Genomic DNA, 16,374 nt, shown 5'->3' on the forward strand with positions numbered 1-16,374 from the left:
GGGAATACACAAGGATGGCTGGAGCTTTCTCTCACTGATCTCTGAGCTGGAGATCGCCCAGCATGCTCTGCTCCACTTCACCGGTGGGCAGAGCTACAACTCTGATATATTGAACCTACATTACTGATATGATTAACTACAAATACTTCACAGCTTTTAAATTTTTTTTTTACAGGCACGTTCATTTACAGTTCAAGTAGACATAGTTATCAATAGTTTGTTTCTTTGTTATTGTTGTTAGTCATTCAAAGTGTAAAGGCCTACATTTCATTGAAATAAATACAAATCACGGTCCTGTTTTGTTTTAGTTTCATGAGGAATCACCTTCAGTCGTCACTTGGCAAATTGTGTTGTTCTAGTGATATGTAGGCCAAAATCATATGAATTACATTGCGTCTTTCAGTCTTACCAGACTTTCTGTATGCTTATGGTTCCCACCATAGTGCAGCACAAGCCCCCCTTCAAAACTATACATATTTGGTTAGTAGAGACCCTACTGAGTATTTCCCAGACCACTTTAGCTGAGGCAGGTAGACAGGTTCTATCTACCAGCCAATAAGAATCCCTTATAACCGTGTCCTGCATTGCAGTGAAAGGAGTGGGCAGTACTCTGTCAGCACAAGAGACCCATTTCAGTTTTGCAGACACTGAGTAATTCTAATTACATTTATTGTATTTTATTAACAGTGTATTTCTTTAAATATAGCCTACCCAATAGCTTTCAACATATGAGTATTTGTGTAAACTTTAAAAAAATAAAATAATTCTGGGTTAAATAATACAATAATAAAATACAACATTTCCCATCGACTTTCTGAGGTGGTTGCCATGTTGTGATAAACCGTTACCGTTGTACTGCACTGGAGTGAGAAAAAAATATATCGATATTCCCAAATGTAGGACGTCTTTTCCACAGGGACTCTTATTTTGAAGAGGAATAAAAAAAAACCCTATCAGCATAATATCCTGCTGCTAGCAGAAACGGGGATATATGGTGCGCTGACTTCCGAGCCGGTCACCCTGCCCCAAACAACGTCTTCTTCGGGTTTGTTGGCGAACTACACGCTAAATGTATATTCTCGCCACCAACTGGACGGGGGTGAAAAAAAAATAAACACTAAAGAAAAGTGAATTATATTACAGGTATGAGAAAATGAACATTAATTTAAACAAAATAATTTAAGAAAATATATTGCCACTCCTTTAGTCAATCTAAACTTCAAATCCCCTGTTGAGGAGTTGAGAAAAGACCCCACTGTCTGCATCAAGAGAATCTTTAAATTCTCCCGATTAGATCTTAAACTATAATACATTTTAACCAGGTTTCTATTCCCTATATTTCACAATAATTTTAAATCATGAGATCTTTATTAAGTAGGCCTATAAACAAACAAACAAAAACTCAAATCAATAGATTTTTATTTTACAACATAGAAAATATAGACGAATCCATTTGACCTCTTTCCTATACATAAACAATTCCTATATTGAAAGGTCAGTAGTAACAGACCGTTGCCACCCACCACAAGGAGTATCCAGGAGACAGCAGTGGGTCGATGGACAGGTCTGTCCTGTTTTGACTCTAGGCCCAGTCCCACAATGGACCCTACGCCCTAGTACAGATGTGAGATGATTTGTCAGAGACGCAATCAATATGGAAATGGCTCCAACTCGCCCTTTGATAGGCTTAGGTAGAAGTTTCACCCGTATTGCTTATACCAATCAATTCTCTCAGATCTCCACAAGTGCATATGGCGTAGGGTCCATTTGGGACTGGTCCTAGAAGAGAGAAGCACCAGTGAAGTCTAAAAAGGCTGTGTTTACACAGGCAGCTCAAATCTGATCTTTTTGACCAATCAGATCAGCTCCGAAAATATCTGATGTGAAGATATAGGATTGGTCAAAATTAGTGGCAAAAAAAAAAATCAGAATTGGGCTGCCTGTGTAAATGCAGCCTTAGTCAGCAGGTCGTCAGAGTGGAAGAGATGGGAGCGTCCAGCATATGAAGCTGGGGTGTATTCACTAGGAACCAAACAGAACAAACCTACCTACATTTATCTAATATGAACTCTATTTTTTTCAAATGGGAAACGTTTTCCTACAGTTGACACTAATGAATACACCCCAGATCTCTCAGAGAGAGAGAGCCTTCATGTTCCCATATCGTCGACCACAGCATACCAACATCAATCACTTTTCTTTGTCTTCCTGTGCTCCAGTCTTGTCCTCTAGTCCACTCTGGGCTCTCAGGGGCCTGGCTGCTGGCTGAGATGAAGCTAATCCAGTGCTGCAGATCCTCAGGGTAGTCGGGACACTCCACCTGAACACACAGAGAGAAGAGGACTGAGTGATGTCAAATGCATCAAAGGCCCACACACACTTTATATTGAAAGAGTTTGACTTGAATGGGGAAAAAAACAACTTCTCTGGTTGAAAACAACCTGTGGCATCGATACGAGTCAGAAACATGTGTTCTAGTGTCCAAATAGACCGGAAGTGGAAATAGACAGGAAGTGGAAATAGACAGGAAGTGGAAATAGACCAGGAAGTGGAAATAGACCCGGAAGTGGAAATAGACCAGGAAGTGGAAATAGACCCGGAAGTGGAAATAGACCCGGAAGTGGAAATAGACCAGGAAGTGGAAATAGACCAGGAAGTGGAAATAGACCAGGAAGTGGAAATAGACCCGGAAGTGGAAATAGACCCGGAAGTGGAAATAGGATCATTTTGGTCATAAAAGTCAGGTCTCGTCCACAGTGGAGATTTTGCAAGACAGAGAGGAGTGAAAGGTAGACTATGTAAAAGTTTAACCTTGGGTTTATTTCATTCCTTCCCACATGCTCAAAGCTGGTAGCACCAGCTTGGAGCGTAGCTGCAGGCAACCTGATCATAATGCCCAAAACCCGGGTAAGGGATGCACACCGACCGTGGTATGTTGGTTTGACTTTGGATCTTCACATCAGTAAATTACACAATGTTCAATATGTTAAAATTCCATGACTTAAAAAAAACCTGATAATAACTATGAATTGTAGAAATTCATATACAAGTATTGAAAGCATTTAATGAGAAAACTAAAATAATAATGAAAATAGTGTCCCATTTACATTGTGGAATATACTGACGCTCCCTAACTAACCCCAGAGACAGGCTATCCAAAGTCAAACCGGAGTCAAAACCGGCTGAAGATAATTGCAGAAAAAAAAGTTGGCTAGCTTGCTAGATAGAGTAGCCTATCTAGACCTGGTTTAAAGTGACAGGCTACTTCCAGACTAGACCCGGTTTAAAGTGACAGGCTACTTCCAGACACGCCTCCAAGTTCTCATTTCCTTATGAGGACAAAAAACATACATCAGCCCTCCTTTAAAAATTCTGAACTTCTACATCGGTTGCTCGTCCTCCCATCCACTCATTCATCATCCTCCCCTAGGCCACACCCCTCCTTCCCTTCCCCTTCCTCCTCCTCCTCCGCCCCCCTTCCTCCTCCCCTCCCCCCTCCTCCCCCCTTCCTCCTCCTCCCCTTCCTCCCCCCTTCCTCCTCACTCCCCTTCCTCCTCCCTCCCCTTCCTCCTCCCTCCCCTTCCACCCCCTTCCTCCCTCCTCCCTCCCCTTCCTCCTCCCCCCCCTTCCTCCTCCCTCCCCTTCCTCCTCACTCCCCTTCCTCTTCCCCCTCTTCCTCCCCTCCCCTTCCTCCTCCCTCCCCCCCTTCCACCCCTCCTCCTCCTCCTCCTCCCCCTCCTTCCTCCTCCTCCCCCCCTTCCTCCTCCTCCCCCCCCTTCCTCCTCCTCCTACTTTTCTCTTGCAGAGGAACTGTAGTATCTTGTCAGGACTGCTGCGTACGACGTTCTGTTTACACAACATGACAGCTGCCACCAGACCGTCCCTGGAAATGAAAGAATGATAGACTGATTAACACGGGGGGAAACACGGGGAGTAACAACGGGGGGCGTAACGGGGGGCGTAACGGGGGGGCGTAACACGGGGGGGCGTAACACGGGGCGTAACACGGGGAGCAACACGGGGAGCAACACGGGGAGCAACACGGGGAGCAACACGGGGAGCAACCACGGGGAGCAACACATGAAGCCAAACAGGCTGTAATGCACCGTCGCCTCCCTGCCACACACACACACACACACACCGTCGCCTCCCTGCCACACACACACAAACACCGTCGCCTACCCTGCCACACACACACACACAGTCGCCTCCCTGCCACACACACACCGTCGCCTCCCTGCCACACACACACACACCGTCGCCTCCCTGCCACACACACACCCACACACACCGTCGCCTCCCTGCCACACACACACACACCGTCGCCTCCCTGCCACACACCACACACACACACACCGTCGCCTCCCTGCCACACACACACACACACACACACACACACACACACACACACACCGTCGCCTCCCTGCCACACACACCACTGTCGCCTCCCTGCCACACACACACACACACTGTCGCCTCCCTGCCACACACACACACACACACACTGTCGCCTCCCTGCCACACACACACACACTGTCGCCCTCCCTGCCACACACACACTGTCGCCTCCCTGCCACACACACACACACTGTCGCCTCCCTGCCACACACACACACACACACACACACTGTCGCCTCCCTGCCACACACACACTGTCGCCTCCCTGCCACACACACACACTGTCGTCTCCCTGCCACACACACTGTCGTCTCCCTGCCACACACACTGTCGTCTCCCTGCCACACACACACACACTGTCGTCTCCCTGCCACACACACACACTGTCGTCTCCTGCCACACACACACTGTCGTCTCCCTGCCACACACACACACACTGTCGTCTCCCTGCCACACAACACACACACTGTCGTCTCCCTGCCACACACACCACACTGTCGTCTCCCTCACACACACACACACTGTCGCCTCCCTGCCCCACACACACACACACACACACACACACTGTCGCCTCCCTGCCACACACACACACACACTGTCGCCTCCCTGCCACACACCACACACACTGTCGCCTCCCTGCCACACACACACACACACACACACAGTCGCCTCCCTGCCACACACACACACACAACAGTCGCCTCCCCTGCCACACACCACCCACACACACACACACACACACACTGGTCGCCTCCCTGCCACACACACACACACACACACTGTCGCCTCCCTGCCACACACACACACACACACACACAGTCGCCTCCCTGCCACACACACACACACACACAGTCGCCTCCCTGCCACACACACACACACACACACACACCACACACACACACACACACACAGTCGCCTCCCTGCCACACACACACACTGTCGTCTCCCTGCCACACACACACACTGTCGTCTCCCTGCCACACACACACACTGTCGTCTCCCTGCCACACACACACACTGTCGTCTCCCTTCCACACACACACACACACACTGTCGTCTCCCTGCCACACACACACACACTGTCGCCTCCCTGCCACACACACACACACTGTCGCCTCCCTGCCACACACACACACACACTGTCGCCTCCCTGCCACACCACACACACTGTCGCCTCCCTGCCACACAACACACACACCACACACACACACTGTCGCCTCCCTGCCACACACACACACACACCACTGTCGCCTCCCTGCCACACACACACACACACACACACTGTCGCCTCCCTGCCACACACACACACTGTCGCCTTCCTGCCACACACACACACTGTCGCCTTCCTGCCACACACACACACACACACACACTGTCGCCTCCCTGCCACACACACACACTGTCGCCTCCCTGCCACACACACACACTGTCGCCACCCTGCCACACACACACACACACACTGTCGCCTCCCTGCCACACACACTGTCGTCTCCCTGCCACACACACTGTCGTCTCCCTGCCACACACACACTGTCGCCTCCCTGCCACACACACTGTCGTCTCCCTGCCACACACACACTGTCGCCTCCCTGCCACACACACTGTCGCCTCCCTGCCACACACACTGTCGCCTCCCTGCCACACACACTGTCGCCTCCCTGCCACACACACACTGTCGCCTCCCTGCCACACACACACTGCAACACCACACTGCGTCTCCCTGCCACACACACACTGTCGTCTCCCTGCCACACAACACACTGTCGCCTCCCTGCCACACACACAGCTGTCGCGCCTCCCTGCCACACACAACTGCGCCGCCCTGCACACAACTGTCGCCTCCCTGCCACACACACTGTCGCCTCCCTGCCACACACATGTCCCTCCCTGCCACACACACACTGTCGTCTCCCTGCCACACCACACATGTCGTCTCCCTGCCACACACACCCAACACTGTCGCCACCCTGCCACACACACACACACACACTGTCGCCTCCCTGCCACACAACACTGTCGTCTCCCTGCCACACACACTGGTCGTCTCCCTGCCAACACACACTGTCGCCTCCCTGCCACACACACTGTCGTCTCCCGGCCACACACACGTGCTCCCTGCCACACACCACACTGTCCGCCTCCCTGCCACACACACACTGTCGTCTCCCTGCCACACACACACTGTCGCCTCCCTGCCACACACACTGTCGCCTCACCTGCCACACACACTGTCGCCTCCCTGCCACACACACTGTCGCCTCCCTGCCACACACACACTGTCGTCTCCCTGCCACACACACACTGTCGTCTCCCTGCCACACACACACTGTCGTCTCCCTGCCACACACACACTGTCGCCTCCTGCCACACACACTGTCCGCCTCCCTGCCACAACACCACACTGTCCGCCTCCCTGCCACACACACACACACACACACACACACACTGTCGCCTCCCTGCCACACACACACACACACACACTGTCGCCTCCCTGCCACACACACACACACTGTCGCCTCCCTGCCACACACACACACACACTGTCGCCTCCCTGCCACACACAAACACACACTGTCACCTCCCTGCCACACACACAAACACACACTGTCACCTCCCTGCCACACACACACACACACACACACACACACTGTCGCCTCCCTGCCACACACACACACACACTGTCGCCTCCCTGCCACACACACACACACACACACACACACACACACACACACACACACACACACACACACACACTGTCGCCTCCCTGCCACACACACACACTGTCGCCTCCCTGCCACACACACACACACACACACACACACACACTGTCGCCTCCCTGCCCCACACACACACACACTGTCGCCTCCCTGCCACACACACACACACTGTCGCCTCCCTGCCACACACACACACACACACACACACACAAACACTGTCGTCCCCCTGCCACACACACACACTGTCGCCTCCCTGCCACACCACACACACACACCACACACACACACACACAACACACACAACACAACAACTGTCGCCTCCCTGCCACACACACACACACTGTCGTCTCCCTCCCACACACACTGTCGCCCCCTGCCCACACACACACACTGTCGCCTCCCTGCCACACACACACACACACTGTCGCCTCCCTGCCACACACACACACACTGTCGCCTCCCTGCCACACACACACACACACTGTCGCCTCCCTGCCACACACACACACACACACACTGTCGCCTCCCTGCCACACACACACACACTGTCGCCTCCCCTACCACACACACACACACTGTCGCCTCCTGCCAACACACACCACACACTGTCGCCGACTCCCTGCCATCACACACACACACTGTCGCCTCCCTGCCACACACACACACACACTGTCGCCTCCCTGCACACACACACACACACACTGTCGCCTCCCTGCCACACACACACACACACTGTCGCCTCCCTGCCACACACACACACACACACTGTCGCCTCCCTGCCACACACACACACACACACACCGTCGCCTCCCTGCCACACACACACACACACACACCGTCGCCTCCCTGCCACACACACACACACACACACACACTGTCGCCTCCCTGCCACAACAACACACACACACACACACACTGTCGCCTCCCTGCCACAACACACACACACCACACACTGTCGCCTCGCCTGCCACCCACACCACACACACCCACACTGTCGCCTCCCTGCCACACACACACACACACACACTGTTCCCTCCCTGCCACACACAACACACACACTGGTCCGCCTCCCTTCCACACACACACCACCCACCACACACGACCTGTCGCCTCCCTGCCACAACAACACACACACACACCACTGTCGCCTCCCTGCCACACACACACACACCACTGTCGCCTCCCTGCCACACACACACACACTGTCGCCTCCCTGCCCCACACACACACACACACAACAACTGTTCGCCTCCCTGCCACACACACACACACACACTGTCGCCTCCCTGCCACACACACACACTGGTCGCCTCCCTGCCACACACACACACTGTCGCCTCCTGCCACACACCACACACACTGTCGCCTCCCTGCCACACACACACACACACACACTGTCCCCTCCCTGCCACACACACACACTGTCGCCTCCCTGCCACACACACACACACACAGTCGCCTCCCTGCCACACACACACACTGTCGTCTCCCTGCCACACACACACACACACACACTGTCGCCTCCCTGCCACACACACACACACACACACTGTCGCCTCCCTGCCACACACACACACTGTCGCCTCCCTGCCACACACACACACACACACACTGTCGCCTCCCTGCCCACACACACTGTCGCCTCCCTGCCACACACACACACACACTGTCGTCTCCCTGCCACACACACACACACACTGTCGCCTCCCTGCCCCACACACACACTGTCGCCTCCCTGCCCCACACACACTGTCGCCTCCCTGCCACACACACACTGACTGTCGCCTCCCTGCCACACACACACTGACTGTCGCCTCCCTGCCACACACACACTGTCGCCTCCCTGCCACACACACACTGTCGCCTCCCTGCCACACCACACTGTCGCCTCCCTGCCACACACACACTGTCGCCTCCCTGCCACACACACACTGTCGCCTCCCTGCCACACACACACTGTCGCCTCCCTGCCACACACACACTGTCGCCTCCCTGCCACACACACACTGTCGCCTCCCTGCCACACACACTGTCGCCTCCCTGCCACACACACACTGTCGCCTCCCTGCCACACACACTGTCGTCTCCCTGCCACACACACACACACACACTGTCGCCTCCCTGCCACACACCCACACACACTGTCGTCTCCCTGCCACACACACACACACTGTCGCCTCCCTGCCACACACACACACTGTCGCCTCCCTGCCACACACACACACACTGTCGCCTCCCTGCCACACACAAACACTGTCGCCTCCCTGCCACACACACACTGTCGTCTCCCTGCCACACACACACACACTGTCGTCTCCCTGCCACACACACACACACTGTCGCCTCCCTGCCACACACACTGTCGTCTCCCTGCCACACACACACACACTGTCGCCTCCCTGCCACACACACACACTGTCGCCTCCCTGCCACACACACTGTCGCCTCCCTGCCACACACACACACTGTCGCCTCCCTGCCACACACACTGTCGTCTCCCTGCCACACACACTGTCGTCTCCCTGCCACACACACTGTCTCCCTGCCACACACTGTCGTCTCCCTGCCACACACACACACACACACACTGTCGCCTCCCTGCCACACACAAACACTGTCGCCTCCCTGCCACACACACACTGTCGTCTCCCTGCCACACACACACACTGTCGCCTCCCTGCCACACACACACACTGTCGCCTCCCTGCCACACACACACTGTCGCCTCCCTGCCACACACACACTGTCGCCTCCCTGCCACACACACTGTCTCCCTGCCACACACACTGTCGTCTCCCTGCCACACACACACACACACTGTCGCCTCCCTGCCACACACACTGTCGTCTCCCTGCCACACACCCACTGTCGTCTCCCTGCCCCACACTGTTCCATTGAAATCCATAAGGCATTATAATAGCAGACACACACACTGTTCCATTGAAATCCATAAGGCATTATAATAGCAGACACACACACTGTTCCATTGAAATCCATAAGGCATTATAATAGCAGCACACACACTGTTCCATTGAAATCCATAAGGCATTATAATAGCAGACACACACTGTTCCATTGAAATCCATAAGGCATTATAATAGCAGACACACACACTGTTCCATTGAAATCCATAAGGCATTATAATAGCAGACACACACACTGTTCCATTGAAATCCATAAGGCATTATAATAGCAGACACACACACTGTTCCATTGAAATCCATAAGGCATTATAATAGCAGACACACACACTGTTCCATTGAAATCCATAAGGCATTATATAGCAGACACACACACTGTTCCATTGAAATCCATAAGGCATTATAATAGCAGACCACACACTGTTCCATTGAAATCCATAAGGCATTATAATAGCAGACACACACACTGTTCCATTGAAATCCATAAGGCATTATAATAGCAGACACACACTGTTCCATTGAATCCATAAGGCATTATAATAGCAGACACACACACTGTTCCATTGAAATCCATAAGGCATTATAATAGCAGACACACACCACTGTTCCATTGAAATCCATAAGGCATTATAATAGCAGACACACACTGTTCCATTGAAATCCATAAGGCATTATAATAGCAGACACACACACTGTTCCATTGAAATCCATAAGGCATTATAATAGCAGACACACACACTGTTCCATTGAAATCCATAAGGCATTATAATAGCAGACACACTGTTCCATTGAAATCCATAAGGCATTATAATAGCAGACACACACTGTTCCATTGAAATCCATAAGGCATTATAAAGCAGACACACACTGTTCCATTGAAATCCATAAGGCATTATAATAGCAGACACACTGTTCCATTGAAATCCATAAGGCATTATAATAGCAGACACACTGTTCCATTGAAATCCATAAGGCATTATAATAGCAGACACACACCTGCAGGAGACGAAACGCTGCTCAAGGTAAAAGGCCTTCTCGTCCCAGACCACAATTCTGGTGCGCAGCTCAAATGCTTCCCCCAGGCACAGGGCCCGGCGCAGGCGGATAGTAGTGGCCCCTACCACCATGGTGGCCCTCAGGGCTCTGCAGGCTTTAAACACCCCGTTACGACTGTACAGGGAGAACCTGAGAGAGGACAACATCATCATCATCATCACCACACCCTGGAGATGGAGAAGCTGGGGAAATAGAGGACGTCACACACACACCACACACACACACACAATCCTCTAGGGGTTAGGAGCTACTGGGGTAAAGGAATCCTCTAGGGGTTAGGAATCCTCTAGGGGTTAGGAGCTATTGGGGTAAAGGAATCCTCCAGGGGTTAGGAGCTATTGGGGTAAGGAATCCTCTAGGGGTTAGGAGCTATGGGGTAAAGGAATCCTCTAGGGGTTAGGAGCTATTGGGGTAAAGGAATCCTCTAGGGGTTAGGAGCTACTGGGGTAAAGGAATCCTCTAGGGGTTAGGAGCTACTGGGGTAAAATAATATGTTAACACTAACAGAGAACTCAGCATCCTGGGACCCATCTAACCTGGCGAAGTCACACTCCCGGAGGAATCTGGCGTTGTTCATGTGTCCCAGGTCGATATCGTGAAGCAGAACGCGTCCCGATACACTCTGTTCCCCCAGGACGTCCCACACCGGCTTCTGGAACCAGGCCCTGACCACCGTGACCGCAGCACGCACAAAGTACCACACATCCAGACTGGAGAACAGCAGCAGCAATACCCCTAACACCCACAGTAACATCTCCCTGGAGAAGAGGGGGAGAGAGGTACTGTTACACTACAGCAATACGGGGGGAGAGAGGTACTGTTACACTACAGCAATACGGGGGAGAGGTACTGTTACACTACAGCAATACGGGGGGAGAGAGGTACTGTTACACTACAGCAATACGGGGGGAGAGAGGTACTGTTACACTACAGCAATACGGGGGAGAGAGGTAATGTTACACTACAGCAATACGGGGGGAGAGAGGTACTGTTACACTACAGCAATACGGGGGGAGAGAGGTACTGTTACACTACAGCAATACGGGGAGAGAGAGGTACTGTTACACTACAGCAATACGGGGGAGAGAGAGGTACTGTTACACTACAGCAATACGGGGAGAGAGGTACTGTTACACTACAGCAATACGGGGGAGAGGTACTGTTACACTACAGCCATACGGGGGGAGAGGTACTGTTACACTACAGCCATACGGGGGAGAGGTACTGTTACACTACAGCAATACGGGGGAGAGGTACTGTTACACTACAGCAATACGGGGGGGAGAGGTACTGTTACACTACAGCAATACGGGGGGGAGAGGTACTGTTACACTACAGCAATACGGGGGGAGAGGTACTGTTACACTACAGCAATACGGGGGGAGAGGTACTGTTACACTACAGCAATACGGGGAGAGAGAGGTACTGTTACACTACAGCAATACAGGGGAGGTACTGTTACACTACAGCAATACGGGGGAGAGAGGTACTGTTACACTACAGCAATACGGGGGGAGAGAGAGGTACTGTTACACTACAGTAATACGGGGGGAGAGAGAGGTACTGTTACACTACAGCAATACGGGGGGGGAGAGAGGTACTGTTACACTACAGCAATATGGGGGAGAGAGAGGTACTGTTACACTACAGCAATACGGGGGAGAGAGAGGTACTGTTACACTACAGCAATACGGGGGGAGAGAGGTACTGTTACACTACAGCAATACGGGGGGAGAGAGGTACTGTTACACTACAGCAATACGGGGGAGAGAGAGGTACTGTTACACTACAGCAATACGGGGGGAGAGAGGTACTGTTACACTACAGCAATACGGGGGAGAGAGGTACTGTTACACTACAGCAATACGGGGGGGGAGAGGTACTGTTACACTACAGCAATACGGGGGGGGGGGGAGGTACTGTTACACTACAGCAATACGGGGGGAGAGGTACTGTTACACTACAGCAATACGGGGGGAGAGAGAGGTACTGTTACACTACAGCAATACGGGGGGAGAGAGAGGTACTGTTACACTACAGCAATACGGGGAGAGAGAGGTACTGTTACACTACAGCAATACGGGGGGAGAGAGTTACTGTTACACTACAGCAATAGGGGGGAGGAGGTACTGTTACACTACAGCAATACGGGGGGAGAGAGGTACTGTTACACTACAGCAATAAGGGGGGAGAGAAGTACTGTTACACTACAGCAATACGGGGGAGAGGTACTGTTACACTACAGCAATACGAGGGGGAGAGGTACTGTTACACTACAGCAATACGGGGGAGAGAGGTACTGTTACACTACAGCAATACGGGGGAGGAGGTACTGTTACACTACAGCAATACGGGGGAGAGGTACTGTTACACTACAGCAATACGGGGGAGAGAGAGGTACTGTTACACTACAGCAATACGGGGGAGAGAGAGGTACTGTTACACTACAGCAATACGGGGGAGAGAGAGGTACTGTTACACTACAGCAATACGGGGGGAGAGAGGTACTGTTACACTACAGCAATACGGGGGAGAGAGAGGTACTGTTACACTACAGCAATACGGGGGAGAGGTACTGTTACACTACAGCAATACGGGGGAGAGGTACTGTTACACTACAGCAATACGGGGGAGAGAGGTACTGTTACACTACAGCAATACGGGGGGAGAGAGGTACTGTTACACTACAGCAATACGGGGGGAGAGAGGTACTGTTACACTACAGCAATACGGGGGGAGAGAGGTACTGTTACACTACAGCAATACGGGGGAGAGAGAGGTACTGTTACACTACAGCAATACGGGGGAGAGAGAGGTACTGTTACACTACAGCAATACGGGGGAGAGAGGTACTGTTACACTACAGCAATACGGGGGAGAGAGGTACTGTTACACTACAGCAATACGGGGGAGAGGTACTGTTACACTACAGCAATACGGGGGGAGAGGTACTGTTACACTACAGCAATACGGGGGAGAGAGGTACTGTTACACTACAGCAATACGGGGGGAGAGAGGTACTGTTACACTACAGCAATACGGGGGGGGAGAGAGAGGTACTGTTACACTACAGCAATACGGGGGGAGAGAGGTACTGTTACACTACAGCAATACGGGGGAGAGAGAGGTACTGTTACACTACAGCAATACGGGGGGAGAGGTACTGTTACACTACAGCAATACGGGGGGGAGGGAGAGGTACTGTTACACTACAGCAATACGGGGGGAGGAGAGGTACTGTTACACTACAGCAATACGGGGGGGAGAGAGGTACTGTTACACTACAGCAATACGGGGGGAGAGAGGTACTGTTACACTACAGCAATACGGGGGGGAGAGGTACTGTTACACTACAGCAATACGGGGGGAGAGGTACTGTTACACTACAGCAATACGGGGGAGAGGTACTGTTACACTACAGCAATACGGGGGAGAGAGAGGTACTGTTACACTACAGCAATACGGGGGGAGAGGTACTGTTACACTACAGCAATAGGGGGGAGAGAGAGGTACTGTTACACTACAGCAATACGGGGGAGAGAGAGGTACTGTTACACTACAGCAATACGGGGGAGAGAGAGGTACTGTTACACTACAGCAATACGGGGGAGAGAGAGGTACTGTTACACTACAGCAATACGGGGGGAGAGAGGTACTGTTACACTACAGCAATACGGGGGGAGAGAGGTACTGTTACACTACAGCAATACGGGGGGAGAGAGGTACTGTACACTACAGCATACGGGGGGAGAGAGAGGTACTGTTACACTACAGCAATACGGGGGGGAGAGAGAGGTACTGTTACACTACAGCAATACGGGGGGGAGAGGTACTGTTACACTACAGCAATACGGGGGGAGAGAGGTACTGTTACACTACAGCAATACGGGGGGGAGAGAGAGGTACTGTTACACTACAGCAATACGGGGGGGAGAGGTACTGTTACACTACAGCAATACGGGGGGGAAGAGGTACTGTTACACTACAGCAATACGGGGGAGAGAGAGGTACTGTTACACTACAGCAATACGGGGGAGAGGTACTGTTACACTACAGCAATACGGGGGGAGAGGTACTGTTACACAGCAATAGGGGGAGAGGTAGGTACTGTTACACTACAGCAATACGGGGGGAGAGAGGTACTGTTACACTACAGCAATACGGGGGGGAGAGAGATACTGTTACACTACAGCAATACGGGGAGAGAGGTACTGTTACACTACAGCAATACGGGGGAGAGAGAGGTACTGTTACACTACAGCAATACGGGGGAGAGAGAGGTACTGTTACACTACAGCAATACGGGGGAGAGAGAGGTACTGTTACACTACAGCAATACGGGGGAGAGAGAGGTACTGTTACACTACAGCAATACGGGGGAGAGAGAGGTACTGTTACACTACAGCAATACGGGGGAGAGAGAGGTACTGTTACACTACAGAGAGAGAGAGAAAAACACAGAAACAGAGAGAGAGAGACAGAGAGAGACACAGAGAGAGAGACCCAGAGACCCAGAGACACAGAGACCAGAGCACAGAGAGAGAAAAGAGAGAGACACACAGAGACAGACAAAGACAGAGACAGACAGAGACAGACACAGAGACAGACAGAGACAGACAGAGACAGACAGAGAGACACGAGAGACACAGAGAGACACAGAGAGACACAGAGAGAGAGAAAAAGAGAGAGAGCGAAAGAGAGAGAAATAGTTTCAGCAGGGTCACCAGGGTTTAGACAACACACCAACAGGCCTGGCTGCCTTCACTACACATCAGCTATGTGGGGATTTGAAATAAATAAGAACAGGTTTAGCTTGAAAGGTGGTTTGGAGAAACCTGGTAGGTGAGAATGATTCATGGTTAGTATGTACCTATCGCCCCACAAGTTGGACGGGATACTGTACACGTACCGTGCTGAGGTCTGGAAAACGAGCCGATACAGATTCAGCTAAAGATTCAGCTAAAGATATACTAAAATATCACAGTTTAGCCTTTTACTGACAGCATATGGATTACATTTACATCATTTAGCAGACGCTCTTATCCAGAGCGACTTACAAATTGGTGCATTCACCTTATGATATCCAGTGGAACAACCACTTTACAATAGTACATCTAAATCTTTTAAGGGGGGGGGGGGGGTTAGAAGGATTACTTAATCCTATCCCAGGTATTCCTTAAAGAGGTGGGGTTTCAGGTGTCTCCTGAAGGTGGTGATTGACTCCGCTGTCCTGGCGTCGTGAGGGAGCTTGTTCCACCATCGGGATTCAGCAAATCATTTCT

The 16,374-nt window shown here is 52.0% G+C and overlaps 1 pseudogene; it reads right to left on the reverse strand.

Annotated features, from left to right (window-relative positions):
* Positions 1-2,190: 2,190 nt before the first annotated feature.
* On the reverse strand, positions 2,191-11,871 carry LOC115170277 (protein THEM6-like; annotated as a pseudogene).
* Positions 11,872-16,374: the final 4,503 nt, after the last annotated feature.

The sequence above is a fragment of the Salmo trutta genome, chromosome 31 (assembly GCF_901001165.1).
Source record: "Salmo trutta chromosome 31, fSalTru1.1, whole genome shotgun sequence".
Lineage (NCBI taxonomy): Eukaryota > Metazoa > Chordata > Actinopteri > Salmoniformes > Salmonidae > Salmo > Salmo trutta.